At 40.7% G+C, this 17,247-nt stretch overlaps 1 long non-coding RNA gene across 1 annotated transcript in view; it reads right to left on the reverse strand.

Moving 5' to 3' along the window:
- Positions 1–17,247, reverse strand: part of LOC137570402 (uncharacterized) — a 223,646-nt gene that overhangs the window by 174,166 nt on the left and 32,233 nt on the right. Inside the window, exon 2 of the long non-coding RNA XR_011031021.1 lies at positions 3,547–3,722. This is a non-coding gene — a long non-coding RNA (uncharacterized lncRNA). The remainder of the gene's footprint in view (positions 1–3,546; positions 3,723–17,247) is intronic.

Genomic DNA, 17,247 nt, shown 5'->3' on the forward strand with positions numbered 1-17,247 from the left:
CTTGAGCCTACGCAGTAGCTCCCTGACTGGCCACGCGGGGTTTCTGGAAAGTTCCAGCGAATTCCCCTAATTTGCATATCGGATCACTTAGCAACAGTCTATGCGAGCTTACTCTTTCTCCCACACACCTATTTGATTCCATGGGCCTAGACACTCACTGCTGCCATCTTGTGGCCATTTTTCAGAAGGCAAATGTGCAATAATATTTTGTAACCTTCTTTTGGAGGTTACAACAGTATATACTAAATAAAGAAGTACCACTCATGAGAACATGGACTAGTCCAAAACCTGTCTGATCTTTTAAATGTTTGCTACCTACTAAAAGTGACAGTAACATAGGAAAAATATATTTATACTGCACAGGGGGGTTGCTAGGTTTCTACGATATTCGGGGCACTTCTGGGCACTCCAAATGGGTGCTGTGTGGTGCCATGCTGGGTGCTGTGGCGCCTTTATAGGGAATGCAGGGTGCTGTGTGGTGCCCTGCTGGGTGCTGTGGGTGCCATTCTGGGTGCTGTTGTGCCAAGCTGGATACTGTGGTACCTCTATGGGGATTGCTGGGTGCTGTGTGGTGCCATGCTGGGTGATCTGGTACCTCTATGGGGCATGCTGGCTGTTGTGGTGACATGCTGGAAGCTGTGGTGCCTGAAGCCTCCATAAGGAGCATGTATCGCTATGTTTCTTCATTCCTCACTGTTCATCCCACTGACCCCCCAGCAGAGTAAAGGAACGACTCATCTTCTCCATCCGCTTTCTAAGTCTGGAGACATACTCTGTAACTGGTGATTCCCCTCCTAGCATCAGATAATCAGGTACTAGGAGCTTTAGTGTCTGATTAATTCTCAGACACTAGGGGGAGAAGCCGAGAAGAAAAGATGGCTGCAGAATCTGGAGACCAAGTGGCCAGAGATGAGTTCTACTGCCAGTGCCAGCTGCCTGCCTCTGCCTGGGTGATGTTCGGGGTACCCCAGAATAGATACGGGGCACATGCCACTGATCTTTGGGGCTAGCAACGCCCCTGATACTGCATTTTACTCAGTAAGAAATCTACATTTTACATGTTTGTATTTTAGACTTTTTAGCAATAGTTGTCCTTTAACTTTGCTTGCTGGAACTCTTATTAAATGTACAGTCTCCACATTTATGCAACAGAGAAAATAAATGGTTATTAATAGAATTGACAGGAATATGATTTTTCTCTCCATCTCCGCAGAGAGGAAAGAAACATTAGAAGCCATTAGGAAGAATTAATCCATGCTGGAATTTAAATTGAATAAAATGACAGAATCAAAATCAACCACCCACTGATTTAAAAAAAAAAAGTCAGTCGCAACACGGCTCATTCCAAATTCTTAATGGCATGTCTGATTGTCCCACGTCACACAGTGTGGGTGTCACAATGACAGTCTTGCTTCAGAATCTTATTACATCTTTAGATGGAATCTGATTACAGGAAGTGCACACAATCAGTGTAAAACCAACACACAAACACGTTTTAATACACATGTACATTCACTAGGACTTAAACAGGTGTCAACCACTTCCCCACCACAGGTTATTGCCCCTTAAAAACCAGAGCAATTTTCATATATTGCGCTCCTCCCATTCATTTGCCAATAACTTTATCGCTACTTATCACACCAAAATAATCTATATATTGGGGTTTTTTTTGCCAAAATTAGGTTTACTTAGAGTGGTACTTTTTGCTAAGAAATATTTTATTTCATATGCATTTTAAAGGAAGTAATAAAAATTAAAATTAAAAAAAAATCTCCATTTTCAGCCATTATAGCTTTAAAATAAAATGTGCTACGACAGATAAAACCCAAAAGTTTTACTTGCCCACAGTTATTACAACATTTAAATTATGTTCCTAGTACAATGTATGGTGACAATATTTTATTTGAAAATAAAGGTCTATTTTTTCTGTATGAGTTTCTTTATACTATATCAATAATTAATTTGCAAAAATATTGGTGATATATCATAATGACATACATAGTAAAGAAGTCCCTAAGGTAACTATTAATAGCGGAGGAGGAAATCAGGGGTTAACTAATGGGGGATTTTTTTTCATAATTTATTTTAAAATTTGCATGTGTATTTTTTTTTCTTTTTAGGCCATTAGATGTCCCCACACTATCCTGTGTATGGAACAGTACACAGGAAGTAGTGTAAAAATGAAGACTGTGTGCTTTACTTTCATTTTGAGAATGATCATTGGCATCTAATTGATGCCGAAAGATCATTCACTATGGGCACTCTGATTGGTGAATGGGGAACACAAGTACTCTGCCGTGGGGCAGGGGGGATCCCAGACATGAGCACGGGCACACATCGATGTAAACTACGGGATACGTGTATCTATGCCCCTTATGCTGAAGTGAAGTCCGCAGTAGTGTAGATACATGGCACAGTGGTGCTGTACTGGTTAAACTAACATGAGAAACATAACAAAGCACCTCTGTGCTGTGTCTCCCATTTACAGCTCGAAAAAGACTACAGAATATACATCCGGAAAGTCCTCACGCACAAAAGCCAACCTTCCCACAAGACACACACACTTTTGGCTTAAAAGATAGGCCAAAAGCCATGACCCCCCCAATGTGCCGCCATTGCCCCCATGCAGATTTGGCAATCCAGTATCCCGGCGGGAGTAGAGTGTGGCATGGATCATTCTTTAACATGTATTAATACCTGTCCTTGCTCCGGCTTGCTTTTTCTCACGAGCCTGGAGCTCTAGCGGTGAGGTCAGAAGTTGCCATGGAGACAAGAGGAATCAAATCAGAGCGAGAACAGGTAGTCATACCTTCTGCAGCAAGTTTCGTGGCATACACTGCATATAGGCGCATCCCTGCGAATAGGTTGATGCCCCCCCCCCACACACACACACTTTAACCCAAAATGTGGATGTTAAAAAGTCAGACTATTCACAGTGATGTACAATAATGTATGGAGTAGATGGGTGTGGACACACCCCTTCTGCTTCAGCTCAGCATGGGCAAAAGGCATGCTACTATAGGGGTGTATTGAATCTTATGGAAAAACTGCAAGGTACACTGACATTAGGCAGCATTTTTTAAACACAGGAAAGCAACTGAAATAGACACGCTACTGTTCCGCTAGATGTCTTTCCATTGGGTAATTTGCCTACTCTGCTTTGCAGTATCGCTGCTTCATAGGTTTGAGCCAACCCTAAATAGCAGCACATGAGTGTCTTCTCTCACCCGTATCTAAGACTGTGCTTAGCATTGTATTGGCACCTCCACATTTCTACCCCTGGAGCTCAACTAATCCTTAAGGTTTTTGCCCCCATACTCCTGCCGTTCCAAAGACTAAGGAAGGTCCTCCCAGAAACTTTAATTATACTCACCAGAGCCCCCAAAGTTACTGTGATGATATCACACTGTGGCTTGGGGTCAGTTCTCCATGCAGAGGTGTAACTAAGAAATCACTAGGATTCCCAGTGGGACCCCTCCGCTGACCCCCAACCTCAGGCCAAGTTACTAGTATTCAATAGGGATGGTCGAACATCATGAACGTTACCACAAATGTTCCCGAGCCAATCATCCGTGGCGAGCCCCATTGACTTTAATGGTAGGAGAGCTTCTGAAACCTTCATGGCATCTCTGCAGTCACAATTTCTTTAAAAAGGTGTTCAAAGTGTATCAAAACCTAGGCAGTAGCATAGCCTTCATAGGTTTCTTTCCTCTGGATGAAAGCTGTTGGGGTATAACATAAGGCACTCAATAAACTGTTATTTTCCAAACTACAGTACAGTCACTACGTAATGCTACTAAAAGCCCAAATAATAGAAAAAAAAACTTCCAATAGCACAAAGCTACGCAAACAATGCCCCTAAAGTCTGAAAAACACAGTTTGAGTATGGCCAGGGTTATTCTTAAAGTGTACCTGAGATGGGGAGATATAAAAAAATGATACATAGGTGGGGCTTCCTCCAGCCCCCTCCAGACTGATCGCTCCCTCGCCGTCCTCCTGAGCCGCCTGGATCCTCTGCAATTTGGCCTTGAAAGTCCTTCAGTCTGCATGCTCCCCATCCAGATGAGCGTGCTCTCCCATCGCTCTCCTGTGGCTACGGGACTACAATGGGAGGGGGGGGGGGTTTGTGCTGTATGCCACAGACTGAAAGACTTTTGAGGCCAAATTGAGAAGGATCCAGGCAGCTCAGGAGGAGGGTGAGGGAGCGATCAGCCTGAAGGGAGCTGTAGCTCCAGCTATGTATCTTTTTTATATCTCCCCGTCTCAGGCTTCCTTAAAGAAAGTCTGAAGTGAATTAAATGTTCTCTTTTTATTGCCCACTTAAATTAAGTGCCAAGAGCAAAGCTGATTCACTGCACCAGCGTGGCAGAGCGAGGTATTTATCGCCCTAAAAGCCTGGGGCAAAATTCCATGACTTTCCAGGTTGTGGATTTTGCTGCCTGGGGGAGGCAGAGCTTTGCGCTGTAACTGTGCCTCCAGTCACATCAATCTCCACAGATCTCCGCCTCTCCCCGCCCCTCACAGTGAAAGAAGACTAAGAGGGGTGAGGAGAGAAAGCGATCGGCGGAGATTGACTGGACTGGAGGCAGAGCTACTGCACACAGCTCTGCCTCCTCCAGGAAGCGATCCCCGAATTTTGCCCCGGGGATTTCAGGCGGATACATACACTGTTCTGCTGCGCTGTTGCAGCGAATCAGCTTTGCTCTTACTGCTGAATTTAAGTGGGCAATAAAAAGAGAAAATGTAATACGCTTCAGACTCTCTTTAAAGCGGAACTGTAGATTTAAAATAAACACAGTGTTTCACTCACCTGGGGCTTCCCCAAGCCCCCAGCAGCTGTCCTGTCGTGTGCCACTCCTCAACGAGTCTCCGTTCCCCACCGCCGCTCGGTCCCGTACCTCGACTTATAAGTCGATGCCAGCGCAGCTCTGGCCAAGCGTATCCTTTCTTCGCGCTCCCCTCTGCAATAGCGGGGAACGCGAAGAAAGGATACGCATGGCCAGAGCTGCGTAGGCGCAGTGGCTCGGCGGAAAAACCGAAAGTAGCTGGCGGCCGGCGAACGGAGGCTCGTTGAGGAGCGGCGTGGGACAAGACGGCTGCTGGGGGATTGGGGAAGCCCCAGGTAAGTGAAACAATGTGTTTATTAGGAATCTACAGTTCCGCTTTAAGTTCCTGTACGTTCTTATTGATCCAATTAATAAAATGCTTAGTTATAGTGCTCAGCTGTGCCCAGCCCACCTCGAGTTTGTATTCATCCCCTATCCTCCCATATAACAAATGCAGATTACATTATCCCCTTTCCACCCACTTGTACTTGTCTGAATGAGCCCGATTCATCTCTATAAATATCATGTTGTAATCATTTCTCAATTATGAAAATAGCGTGTTACGCCAACAATAAGGAGACCACAGTGACAAAACCTCGATGCCGAGCGTAGAAATTCACCAATCTTGTAAATCTGCCAGCAATAAAGAGGGGGAACTCTGCTAAATGTCACTCCAAATTAGGCCTGCCTTTGATCTCCAGTGCCTTTGCCTTCCAGATCTCCCTACAGAAGGAGCAACCATTGTGTGTGAAAGAGAAACGTTCAGCCGCTGTAAACGAGTGTGAAAGGCGGAAAGCAGGCATCAAAGAAGACTGTGACATTGATAATAAGACTCCAACGTGCTCAGGCTCTGTGGACTCTGCCACTGCAGTGTGCCTGTGTTAGCTGATGTGTGTATAAAGGACAAAGTCTTCACTTAAAGGATCAATCTCGGCCAGCGTAGTAAACCCAAACAGTAGTTTTCATGGTTTTAGAAATATGACATAAGACATAATTTTTGCCATGTTATGAGAAAAAAAACAAAGTCTTGTAAAAGTAATACCTATTAATGGCTAACTGATAAAGTTAAATAATGCAAGCTTTCTGGGATCTAGTCCCCTTCTTCAGGCATATTTCTAGATGTTAGCTGTAGTAAAACACTGATGCAGGGAAGCTGCATGAAGATGGCAGTTGTACTGGTTGCTGTTTAGCAGTTAGATGTCAGGTGATCAGCAGGCTGGAGCCAGTGAGCTTATGCAAGCAAACATGAAATCTAGCAGGTTTCTGAAGATAGTGAAGCCAAGTCAATCATGTTACATAAGGAGTCATGAATCCCATTCCACAATTTAAACCTTCTGTTAATGTCTTGAACATTTTCATAAATTTGTACTCAGAAATCTTTCTTGCTTGTTCATTTTTGAAGTTACCCTTAAGAATAAGTACTTTTAGATCTTGCATGCTGTGTCCTGGTTCGCAGAAGTGTTGGCCCACTGGTGTGTCCATTTTACCCTCATTAATTTTAAAGCGGTGATGGTTCATTCTTGTGCGCAGTTTTTGTCCTGTTTCTCCTATATAGATTCCTCTTGAGGGGCATTTCATGCAGCGTATCATGTATACAACATTGGATGATTCACAGGAAAATTGGTCTGATATTTGATGATATTTCTGTGAGATTTGTATTTGGTTTGTGCACAAGATATAAGGGCAGGTCTCACACCTTGCGTTATTGCAGGGTAATGTGCCTGGAGTTTCTGGTGTAGATAATGCACTTCTGATAATCATTTGTCTCAAATTGGGAGGTTGTCTGAAAGCAAGCATTGGTAAATCAGGAAAAACTTCTTTCAGGCGTTTGTCTTTATGAAGTATCGGTTGCAGGGCTTTCGATATCTTCCTCAGTGTCTTTAATCTTGGGTTGTAGGTGACCACTATTGGGACTCTGTTGTTTTCAGTCTTTGGGGTGTACTTCAATAGTTCCTCTCTAGATTTTAAAGTTGCTCTGTGTATTTGATCATCAACGATTCATGGATGATATCCCTGATCTATGAATATATTACGTAGCGACATAAGTTGTCTGTCTCTGTCCTCTGAAATAGAACATATTCGGTTATACCTCAGAGCATGGCTGTAAACAATAGATTTTTTTGGTGTGTTCCGGGTGGAAACTATTCCACTTCAGGTAAATATGCCGGTCAGTTGGTTTACGGTAGATGGATGTTTGTAAAAACCTATCTTGTACATAAATTGTGGTATTTAGGAAACTGACATGGGAGGATGAAAAGTTGAGCGTTAACTTAATGTTCTTGTGGTATTCTGAGAAGTTTTTGTGGAATTTGATTAATTTTTCCTGTGATGCTGTCCAAATTAATAGGATATCGTCTATAAATCTGAAGTAAGCCCATGGTTTAATTTCACACGTTGAAAGGAAGTTTTCCTCCAATCTGGCCATAAATAAATTTGCATACTGGGGTGACATTCTACTTCCCATAGCACTGCCCATTGTCTGTAGATATACATCATTCCCAAATGAAAAATAGTTATGAGTTAGTATATATTTGATAAGTTGTAGTGTGGGCTCTGTTGGTAGGTCATTCAACTGAAGGAAATGTTGGCAAGCTGCAATACCGTCCTCGTGTGGAATGTTGGTATAAAGGGATTCAACATCCATTGTAGCCAGGATAGCACCCTCTGGGATTGGACCCATGGCAGTCAATTTGTTAAGAAGGTCAGTGGTGTCCTGGATGTAGCTGGCTGTATTCCTTACCATGGGTTTAAGAATGTTTTCTACCCAGCCAGATATCTTTTCTGTTAGTGTCCCCAAACCAGAGATGATAGGTCGACCTGGGTTTCCTTCTTTGTGTATTTTTGGTAAGATATAGAAGGTGCCTATTTTCGGATTATCTGGAATTAATGTAAGTATGTTAGATGATACTGAGGAAAGATCATTAAGCATATTCTTCAATTCCCTTGAGTATTGTAGCGTGGGGTTTGTTTCTAGTCTTTTGTAGTAGGTGTTGTTGGAGAGCTGTCTGTTTGCTTCTTGAACATAGGTGGATTTATCCAAAATCACTACAGCTCCTCCTTTGTCAGCTGGTTTAATTACTATGTTGTTATTGCTTTTAAGGTTCAGTATTGTTTTCCTTTCTTGAGTGTTGAGGTTGTAGCGTGTCTGTATTTGTTTGTCCAGTATCTCCAATTTGATTCTTTTCCTGAAGTTGTCAATATATTCTTCTAATTTCTTGTTCCGCCCTGATTTTGGTGTCCAGGTACTGCTCTTTTTGGTTTTGCTATTTGTAGGTTCGGTGTTTTCAAATGATGAATATTTAGGTCTGTTGTGAAAAAATTCCTTTAGTCTTATCCTCCGAAAAAATTCTTCCATGTCACTACAAAATTCTGTTTCATCAAATCTTTTGGTGGGGCAAAAAGTGAGTCCTTTAGATAGAACAGCTAATTCAGTCTTGCTTGGGTTATAGCTGGACAAGTTAACCACAGGTAAAAGTTTGGCAGTTTTAGGCTCTGAATGGGGTTCACTTGTATCATTCTCCAGAATGTTTGCAGCTTTGAGTCTAAGGCTGTCGAGTTTCTTTTTCTTGTTTTGAATTAAACGGTGCTGTAATTGTTTGTAGAATTTCTGTAATGTAGATTTAAAGCTTTCTGATGATGGTCCTTGCATTGTAGAATAGAGTAAATGTAGATTATCTTGGGTAATTCTCTTCTTGCTGTAACAAACCTTAATGAGATGATTCCTGATTCTTTCCGCTGTTCTGTAGCAGAGTTGCTGTGAAAAATGGGTGTTGAAGGTATGCTGAATTGGGTTTCTGATAGTAATACCTTTTGGGATCAGATTTTCTTTCTTGCACTTTGATAGAAAAAATATGTCACTGTCTAGTTGTGCCAATTTCTTCAGTAGGGTTTTACATTCCAAATGTGTGCGGTACATTACGGTATCTTGCATGATGATAGTAGTAAAAATGTTTCTGTACCGTGTTAGCCAAACAATATATGTAGGTAGAAAAAAAACAAAGTATTGTAAAAGTAATACCTATTAATGGCTAAATGATAAAGTTAAATAATGCAAGCTTTCTGGGATCTAGTCCCCTTCTTCAGGCATATTTCTAGATGTTAGCTGTAGTAAAACACTGATGCAGGGAAGCTGCATGAAGATGGCAGTTGTACTGGTTGCTGTTTAGCAGTTAGATGTCAGGTGATCAGCAGGCTGGAGCCAGTGAGCTTATGCAAGCAAACATGAAATCTAGCAGGTTTCTGAAGATAGTGAAGCCAAGTCAATCATGTTACATAAGGAGTCATGAATCCCATTCCACAATTTAAACCTTCTGTTAATGTCTTGAACATTTTCATAAATTTGTACTCAGAAATCTTTCTTGCTTGTTCATTTTTGAAGTTACCCTTAAGAATAAGTACTTTTAGATCTTGCATGCTGTGTCCTGGTTCGCAGAAGTGTTGGCCCACTGGTGTGTCCATTTTACCCTCATTAATTTTAAAGCAGTGATGGTTCATTCTTGTGCGCAGTTTTTGTCCTGTTTCTCCTATATAGATTCCTCTTGAGGGGCATTTCATGCAGCGTATCATGTATACAACATTGGATGATTCACAGGAAAATTGGTCTGATATTTGATGATATTTCTGTGAGATTTGTATTTGGTTTGTGCACAAGATATAAGGGCAGGTCTCACACCTTGCGTTATTGCAGGGTAATGTGCCTGGAGTTTCTGGTGTAGATAATGCACTTCTGATAATCATTTGTCTCAAATTGGGAGGTTGTCTGAAAGCAAGCATTGGTAAATCAGGAAAAACTTCTTTCAGGCGTTTGTCTTTATGAAGTATCGGTTGCAGGGCTTTCGATATCTTCCTCAGTGTCTTTAATCTTGGGTTGTAGGTGACCACTATTGGGACTCTGTTGTTTTCAGTCTTTGGGGTGTACTTCAATAGTTCCTCTCTAGATTTTAAAGTTGCTCTGTGTATTTGATCATCAACGATTCGTGGATGATATCCCTGATCTATGAATATATTACATAGCGACATAAGTTGTCTGTCTCTGTCCTCTGAAATAGAACATATTCGGTTATACCTCAGAGCCTGGCTGTAAACAATAGATTTTTTTGGTGTGTTCCGGGTGGAAACTATTCCACTTCAGGTAAATATGCCGGTCAGTTGGTTTACGGTAGATGGATGTTTGTAAAAACCTATCTTGTACATAAATTGTGGTATTTAGGAAACTGACATGGGAGGATGAAAAGTTGAGCGTTAACTTAATGTTCTTGTGGTATTCTGAGAAGTTTTTGTGGAATTTGATTAATTTTTCCTGTGATGCTGTCCAAATTAATAGGATATCGTCTATAAATCTGAAGTAAGCCCATGGTTTAATTTCACACGTTGAAAGGAAGTTTTCCTCCAATCTGGCCATAAATAAATTTGCATACTGGGGTGACATTCTACTTCCCATAGCACTGCCCATTGTCTGTAGATATACATCATTCCCAAATGAAAAATAGTTATGAGTTAGTATATATTTGATAAGTTGTAGTGTGGGCTCTGTTGGTAGGTCATTCAACTGAAGGAAATGTTGGCAAGCTGCAATACCGTCCTCGTGTGGAATGTTGGTATAAAGGGATTCAACATCCATTGTAGCCAGGATAGCACCCTCTGGGATTGGACCCATGGCAGTCAATTTGTTAAGAAGGTCAGTGGTGTCCTGGATGTAGCTGGCTGTATTCCTTACCATGGGTTTAAGAATGTTTTCTACCCAGCCAGATATCTTTTCTGTTAGTGTCCCCAAACCAGAGATGATAGGTCGACCTGGGTTTCCTTCTTTGTGTATTTTTGGTAAGATATAGAAGGTGCCTATTTTCGGATTATCTGGAATTAATGTAAGTATGTTACATGATATATCATCAAATATCAGACCAATTTTCCTGTGAATCATCCAATGTTGTATACATGATACGCTGCATGAAATGCCCCTCAAGAGGAATCTATATAGGAGAAACAGGACAAAAACTGCGCACAAGAATGAACCATCACCGCTTTAAAATTAATGAGGGTAAAATGGACACACCAGTGGGCCAACACTTCTGCGAACCAGGACACAGCATGCAAGATCTAAAAGTACTTATTCTTAAGGGTAACTTCAAAAATGAACAAGCAAGAAAGATTTCTGAGTACAAATTTATGAAAATGTTCAAGACATTAACAGAAGGTTTAAATTGTGGAATGGGATTCATGACTCCTTATGTAACATGATTGACTTGGCTTCACTATCTTCAGAAACCTGCTAGATTTCATGTTTGCTTGCATAAGCTCACTGGCTCCAGCCTGCTGATCACCTGACATCTAACTGCTAAACAGCAACCAGTACAACTGCCATCTTCATGCAGCTTCCCTGCATCAGTGTTTTACTACAGCTAACATCTAGAAATATGCCTGAAGAAGGGGACTAGATCCCAGAAAGCTTGCATTATTTAACTTTATCAGTTAGCCATTAATAGGTATTACTTTTACAAGACTTTGTTTTTTTTTTCTACCTACATATATTGTTTGGCTAACACGGTACAGAAACATTTTTACTACTATCATCATGCAAGATACCGTAATGTACCGCACACATTTGGAATGTAAAACCCTACTAAAGAAATTGGCACAACTAGACAGTGACATCTTTTTTCTATCAAAGTGCAAGAAAGAAAATCTGATCCCAAAAGGTATTACTATCAGAAACCTAATTCAGCATACCTTCAACACCCATTTTTCACAGCAACTCTGCTACAGAACAGCGGAAAGGATCAGGAATCATCTCATTAAGGTTTGTTACAGCAAGAAGAGAATTACCCAAGATAATCTACATTTACTCTATTCTACAATGCAAGGACCATCATCAGAAAGCTTTAAATCTACATTACAGAAATTCTACAAACAATTACAGCACCGTTTAATTCAAAACAAGAAAAAGAAACTCGACAGCCTTAGACTCAAAGCTGCAAACATTCTGGAGAATGATACAAGTGAACCCCATTCAGAGCCTAAAACTGCCAAACTTTTACCTGTGGTTAACTTGTCCAGCTATAACCCAAGCAAGACTGAATTAGCTGTTCTATCTAAAGGACTCACTTTTTGCCCCACCAAAAGATTTGATGAAACAGAATTTTGTAGTGACATGGAAGAATTTTTTCGGAGGATAAGACTAAAGGAATTTTTTCACAACAGACCTAAATATTCATCATTTGAAAACACCGAACCTACAAATAGCAAAACCAAAAAGAGCAGTACCTGGACACCAAAATCAGGGCGGAACAAGAAATTAGAAGAATATATTGACAACTTCAGGAAAAGAATCAAATTGGAGATACTGGACAAACAAATACAGACACGCTACAACCTCAACACTCAAGAAAGGAAAGCAATACTGAACCTTAAAAGCAATAACAACATAGTAATTAAACCAGCTGACAAAGGAGGAGCTGTAGTGATTTTGGATAAATCCACCTATGTTCAAGAAGCAAACAGACAGCTCTCCAACAACACCTACTACAAAAGACTAGAAACAAACCCCACGCTACAATACTCAAGGGAATTGAAGAATATGCTTAATGATCTTTCCTCAGTATCATCTAACATACTTACATTAATTCCAGATAATCCGAAAATAGGCACCTTCTATATCTTACCAAAAATACACAAAGAAGGAAACCCAGGTCGACCTATCATCTCTGGTTTGGGGACACTAACAGAAAAGATATCTGGCTGGGTAGAAAACATTCTTAAACCCATGGTAAGGAATACAGCCAGCTACATCCAGGACACCACTGACCTTCTTAACAAATTGACTGCCATGGGTCCAATCCCAGAGGGTGCTATCCTGGCTACAATGGATGTTGAATCCCTTTATACCAACATTCCACACGAGGATGGTATTGCAGCTTGCCAACATTTCCTTCAGTTGAATGACCTACCAACAGAGCCCACACTACAACTTATCAAATATATACTAACTCATAACTATTTTTCATTTGGGAATGATGTATATCTACAGACAATGGGCAGTGCTATGGGAAGTAGAATGTCACCCCAGTATGCAAATTTATTTATGGCCAGATTGGAGGAAAACTTCCTTTCAACGTGTGAAATTAAACCATGGGCTTACTTCAGATTTATAGACGATATCCTATTAATTTGGACAGCATCACAGGAAAAATTAATCAAATTCCACAAAAACTTCTCAGAATACCACAAGAACATTAAGTTAACGCTCAACTTTTCATCCTCCCATGTCAGTTTCCTAAATACCACAATTTATGTACAAGATAGGTTTTTACAAACATCCATCTACCGTAAACCAACTGACCGGCATATTTACCTGAAGTGGAATAGTTTCCACCCGGAACACACCAAAAAAATCTATTGTTTACAGCCAGGCTCTGAGGTATAACCGAATATGTTCTATTTCAGAGGACAGAGACAGACAACTTATGTCGCTACGTAATATATTCATAGATCAGGGATATCATCCACGAATCGTTGATGATCAAATACACAGAGCAACTTTAAAATCTAGAGAGGAACTATTGAAGTACACCCCAAAGACTGAAAACAACAGAGTCCCAATAGTGGTCACCTACAACCCAAGATTAAAGACACTGAGGAAGATATCGAAAGCCCTGCAACCGATACTTCATAAAGACAAACGCCTGAAAGAAGTTTTTCCTGATTTACCAATGCTTGCTTTCAGACAACCTCCCAATTTGAGACAAATGATTATCAGAAGTGCATTATCTACACCAGAAACTCCAGGCACATTACCCTGCAATAACGCAAGGTGTGAGACCTGCCCTTATATCTTGTGCACAAACCAAATACAAATCTCACAGAAATATCATCAAATATCAGACCAATTTTCCTGTGAATCATCCAATGTTGTATACATGATACGCTGCATGAAATGCCCCTCAAGAGGAATCTATATAGGAGAAACAGGACAAAAACTGCGCACAAGAATGAACCATCACTGCTTTAAAATTAATGAGGGTAAAATGGACACACCAGTGGGCCAACACTTCTGCGAACCAGGACACAGCATGCAAGATCTAAAAGTACTTATTCTTAAGGGTAACTTCAAAAATGAACAAGCAAGAAAGATTTCTGAGTACAAATTTATGAAAATGTTCAAGACATTAACAGAAGGTTTAAATTGTGGAATGGGATTCATGACTCCTTATGTAACATGATTGACTTGGCTTCACTATCTTCAGAAACCTGCTAGATTTCATGTTTGCTTGCATAAGCTCACTGGCTCCAGCCTGCTGATCACCTGACATCTAACTGCTAAACAGCAACCAGTACAACTGCCATCTTCATGCAGCTTCCCTGCATCAGTGTTTTACTACAGCTAACATCTAGAAATATGCCTGAAGAAGGGGACTAGATCCCAGAAAGCTTGCATTATTTAACTTTATCAGTTAGCCATTAATAGGTATTACTTTTACAAGACTTTGTTTTTTTTCTACCTACATATATTGTTTGGCTAACACGGTACAGAAACATTTTTACTACTAATGCCATGTTATGAAAAACTTTTCTCCAGCACATCACTTCATCCACCTTCCCCTCCTATGATTATGTCATCGTGCATCTTCAATATGTTTAAATAGTGCAGCTCTACTGAACTCAGTACAATCAGCTAAGCATTTCAAATGCAGGGTAGCAGGACAGACTGTTTTAGAAAAAAAAAAAAAAAAGAACAAAGCAAGCCTTGTTAAAAGCAAGAAAACAAGTTATATAAAATACTGTACCTTTCAGAATTAAAACACTGAAGCTGTGCAAAAAGAAAAAAAATAGTAAACTCTTGACCTATGGAGAGGGTTGAGGCTCTGTATCCCATAGAGCCTTCCCACTCCCCTTGCTCCACTGCTCTCCCCCATTGAAGTTCAGTGCCTTCGAGACTCCTCGGCAGTCTTTGGAAGTACTCGGGTCCCTGAGTACTTATGAAGATGGGTGCATTTATACTGTGCATGCACGGACTCCCGTGTGCACAATACAAATTTAAAGTACAGTACTGGTGGTTGAAGAACGTCACTGGAGCCCGGTGCTGGAACAATGGCACAAAGAGAGGACCAGAGAGGCTCTATGGGAAGTGAGTACCTCACTCATTTTTTTCAGCTTGCTTCAGTGTTGGTTTAAGATCAGTTCAAAGTATTCCAGTAAGTATTTGAATAACACAAAGAAAATGTCTAAGCACAAAAACTCAAAAAGTTGTTGAAAAGAGTAACGCAGTTGCAGACTCACAGACAGGATTTACGCCAGATCCCTCTTGGTCCCTCGCCACCTTTTACGGCTTGCATTCCAAATTGAGAATCTCTTGAACTGGCTCCCTGATTTTAACTTGGGCCAGGACACTGTCTCCAAGGATTTTGTATGTTCTCCCTGTGTCTGCGTGGATTTCCACAGGGCACTACAGTTATCTCCCACGTCTCAAAAACATACAGGTAAGTTAGGCTTCATGCAAAATTGGCCAAATTAGACTATGGTGTACTCAATCACGTAAAAACGGCTTAACGGATGTGAATGAAATTTGGCACACACATAGTACATTACCTGGAATAAAGTATAGGATACTTTTTATTCCCATAACCAAAAAGGGGGCGGAGACAAATACACATTTCACTGAGAAAATGTAAACTGCAGCCATTCTTACACTGTTAATGGCAGGGTTCTCAAACTTTGCACAGTTGGTCACTGGGTGACTGGGATTAATATTCAGAAAAGTGGGTGGAGCCTACAAAAGCCAATCAAAATTCACCTATTGATTTTCAAGGGGAATATTTACATTGCTGCCATTCTTGCACTGTTAATGGCACAAGCCTCAAACCTGGTACAGTTGATCATTGTGTGGCGGGGGTTTAAATTGATAAAAGGGGGTGGAGCCACAAACAGACAATCGTATTTGTTTCATTTTAATGCAGGTTATGAATGCCAAAAACCCGCAAAGCTCACAAACTTGGTCATTGAGTAATTGAGTAATTGTGTGTTAAGGTTAGAAAAAGTGGGCGCAGCCAACACCAGCCAAATACATAATCGGGCAATACCGGGTCATCAGTGGGCGGAGACAAATGCACATTTAACTGAGAAAATGTAAACTGCAGCCATTCTTACACTGTTAATGGTAGGGTTCTCAAACTTTGCACAATTGGTCACTGGATAACCGGGATCAATATTCAGAAAAGTGGGTGGAGCCTACAAAAGAAAGTCAAAATTCACCTATTGATTTTCAAGGGGAATATGTAATTGCTGCCATTCTTGCACTGTTAATGGCACAAGCCTAAAACCTGGTACAGTTGGTCATTGGGTGACTGAGGTTCAAATTTAGACAAAGGGATGGAGCCACAAACAGCCAATCAGATTTGTTTAATCTCAATGCAAATTATTGATGCCAAAGACTGCAAAGCGCACAAACTTGGTCATTGAGTAATTGTGTGTTAGGGTTAGAAAAAGTAGGCGGAGCCAACACCAGCCTAATACATACCCGAACAATGTCAGGAAATCAGTGGGTGGAGAAAAATACAAATTTCATTGGGAAAATGTAAACTGCAGCCATTCTTACACTGTTAATGGTAGGTAGGGTTCTCAAACTTTGCACAGTTGGTCATTGGGTGACTGGGATTAATATTCAGAAAGGTGGGTGGAGCGTACAAAAGCTAATCAAAATCCACCTATTGATTTTTAAGGGGAATATTTAATTGCTGCCATTCTTGCACTGTTAATGGCACAAGCCTCTTGCACTGTTAATCACCTGTACCTGGTACACTTGGCCATTGGGTGATTTGGGTTCAAATTCAGAAAAGGGGTGGAGCCACAGCCAATCAGATTTATTTTATTTCAATGCAAATTATTGATGCCAAAGACTGCAAAGCTCACAAACTTGGTCATTAAGTAATTAAGTAATTGTGTGTTAGGGTTAGGAAAAGGGGGTGGGGCCAACACCAGCCAAATACATACCCGGGCAACGCCGGGTGTCCAGCTAGTATTTAATAAATTAAGGGTAATCTTGTGGACAGGTGGTATTCGAGAAATCAAGTTCTCTATCTGCACCCATTTTTTTGGACTATTTAGTTTCCACCAATCCTTAGAAATTTCTAATAAACAGACATAATAGTATGATCTCAGACACGGGAGTCCTACTCCCCCTGTTGTTTAAGGATAGTCATGTTCATGTAGGAAATTCTATGTTTTTTCTTTCAGCAGATATATTTAGATATTACTTTTTGGATTTGTGAAAAAAAAATTGTTAGGTAAGGGGATATGAATTGTTCTAAATAAGTAAAGTATTTTTGGAAGGATTTTCATCTGAAAAGCAGCTATCTTGCCTGGCCAAGATAATTCAAATCTAGCTATTGTGCTAAGTTCGGTGGTAAGCGAGTTAAGGAGTGGGACAAAA

The sequence above is a fragment of the Hyperolius riggenbachi genome, chromosome 4 (genome assembly GCF_040937935.1).
Source record: "Hyperolius riggenbachi isolate aHypRig1 chromosome 4, aHypRig1.pri, whole genome shotgun sequence".
NCBI classification, from domain to species: Eukaryota; Metazoa; Chordata; class Amphibia; order Anura; family Hyperoliidae; genus Hyperolius; species Hyperolius riggenbachi.